Genomic DNA, 2,754 nt, shown 5'->3' on the forward strand with positions numbered 1-2,754 from the left:
GGCCAAGGGTCCTCTGAGATCATTTCTTGTAGTTCCGGGTACCAAGTCCTTCTTGGCCACTCCGGAATGATGAGTATAGTTCTTACTCCTCTCTTTCTTATTATCCTCAGTACCTTTGATATGAGAGGAAGAGGAGGGAACACATAAACCGACTGGTACATCCACGGTGTCACTAGAGCGTCCACAGCTATCGCCTGAGGGTCCCTTGACCTGGCGCAATATCTTTTTAGCTTTTTGTTGAGGCGGGACGCCATCATGTCCACCTGTGGCCTTTCCCAACGATTTACAATCAGCTGGAAGACTTCTGGATGAAGTCCCCACTCTCCCGGGTGGAGGTCGTGCCTACTGAGGAAGTCTGCTTCCCAGTTGTCCACTCCCGGAATGAACACTGCTGACAGTGCTATCACGTGATTTTCCGCCCATCGGAGAATCCTTGTGGCTTCTGCCATCGCCATCCTGCTTCTTGTGCCGCCCTGTCGGTTTACATGGGCGACCGCCGTGATGTTGTCTGACTGAATCAGCACCGGCTGGTTTTGAAGCAGGGGTTTTGCCTGACTTAGGGCATTGTAAATGGCCCTTAGTTCCAGAATATTTATGTGTAGGGAAGCCTCCAGACTCGACCATTGTCCTTGGAAGTTTCTTCCCTGAGTGACTGCCCCCCCAACCTCGGAGGCTTGCATCCGTGGTCACCAGGACCCAGTCCTGTATGCCAAATCTGCGGCCCTCGAGAAGATGAGCACTCTGCAGCCACCATAGCAGAGACACCCTGGCCCTCGGGGACAGGGTGATCAGCCGATGCATCTGAAGATGCGATCCGGACCACTTGTCTAACAGATCCCACTGAAAGATCCTTGCATGGAACCTGCCGAAGGGAATTGCTTCGTAAGAAGCTACCATCTTTCCCAGGACTCGCGTGCAGTGATGCACCGACACCTGTTTTGGTTTCAGGAGGTCTCTGACCAGAGATGACAACTCCTTGGCCTTCTCCTCCGGGAGAAACACCTTCTTCTGTTCTGTGTCCAGAATCATACCCAGGAACAGCAGACGCGTCGTAGGAACCAGCTGCGACTTTGAGATATTCAGAATCCAGCCGTGCTGTTGTAGTACTTCCTGAGATAGTGCTACTCCGACCAACAACTGCTCCATGGACCTCGCTTTTATAAGGAGATAGTCCAAGTACGGGATAATTATAACTCCCTTCTTTCGAAGGAGTATCATCATTTCGGCCATTACTTTGGTAAATACCCTCGGTGCCGTGGACAGACCAAACGGCAACGTCTGGAATTGGTAATGGCAGTTCTGTACCACAAAACAGAGGTACACCTGGTGAGGTGGGTAAATGGGGACATGTAGGTAAGCATCCTTGATGTCCAGTGATACCATGTAATCCCCCTCTTCCAGGCTTGCAATAGCCGCCCTGAGCGATTCCATTTTGAACTTGAACTTCCTTATATAAGTGTTCAAGGATTTCAAATTTAGAATGGGTCTCACCGAACCGTCTGGTTTCGGTACCACAAACATTGTGGAAAAGTAACCCCGTCCCTGTTGAAGGAGGGGAACTTTGATTATCACCTGCTGGAGGTACAGCTTGTGAATTGCCGCCAGTACTACCTCCCTGTCCTGGGGAGTAGCTGGCAAGGCTGATTTGAGGTAACGGCGAGGGGGAGACGTCTCGAACTCCAGCTTGTATCCCTGAGATACCACTTGTAGAACCCAGAGATCCACCTGTGAGCGAACCCACCGGTCGCTGAAGTTCCGGAGACGGGCCCCCACCGCACCTGGCTCCACATGTGGAGCCCCAGCGTCATGTGGTGGACTTAGTGGAAGCAAGGGAGGATTTTTGTTCCTGGGAACTGGCTGTATGGAAAAGGATTAATTTGGTGCCGCACAGGACTAAAACTAATCTTTTTGTAACGGGCTCTTTATCAAATTTGTCCCTTGTGACCAACAGTGCATTTACATAAGAGATGCCTGTAAACGGCCACCTCAGGTGAAACGGCCGTCTGTGTTAAGTGGTGCTGAACAGTGCACGGTTCAGCCCACCGACTTTCCTGGTATCGTATTATCCATGTTAAATTTTGATATTTATTTTGATCTACCATCAGGTAATCTGCCAAATTCTCTTTTCTTGTCATTTTGTTTTACTTTATGTTAACCACTGCGAAAAATAATTAACATACTTTATCATTAACATTCAGTCCTCCTTTTCACATTTCCAATATCTTTGGATGGTCAATTCAATTTTTTTGAACCATACCCCAGTTACTCCAAGAAATTTTTTTTTTTTCTTAGGATCACATATGATTATGGGATCCCTATCTTGGAACTTTGATTATATAAGGAAACTTTAAGATAACTGTGTAATTCCACACTGATTTTCTACAAGCCCAGGTAACCCACCTCTCTCATCCACTGTCCATTATATTGTATAATACGGTGGACAACAAGGGGCGGGCCCTATACTTAATTGTTTCCTATACCTCACTCATTCAGTACTCACTCATCCAAAATGCCAGTCATATAAATTCCCGGTAATACAACAATAACAGATAGACTGTGCATCTCAATGGATAGCAGAAGTACTCTTTTGGCATGTGCCAATAACCATACACTCTCTCATTCACAATCTATGTGATATTACTGCCATATCTCTCTGGTTACGCCCAATCTCGCCTGATCTTGGAAGCTAAGCAGTGAGGAGCCTGAATAGTACCTAGATGGGAGACTACTAGGGAATCTCAGGTGCAGTAATAG

At 47.6% G+C, this 2,754-nt stretch overlaps 1 pseudogene; it reads left to right on the top strand.

Annotated features, from left to right (window-relative positions):
* The first annotated feature begins 2,635 nt into the window (after positions 1-2,635).
* LOC134931258 (5S ribosomal RNA) lies at positions 2,636-2,754 on the top strand (annotated as a pseudogene).

Source organism: Pseudophryne corroboree, chromosome 5, assembly GCF_028390025.1.
Source record: "Pseudophryne corroboree isolate aPseCor3 chromosome 5, aPseCor3.hap2, whole genome shotgun sequence".
In the NCBI taxonomy this organism is placed as follows: Eukaryota; Metazoa; Chordata; class Amphibia; order Anura; family Myobatrachidae; genus Pseudophryne; species Pseudophryne corroboree.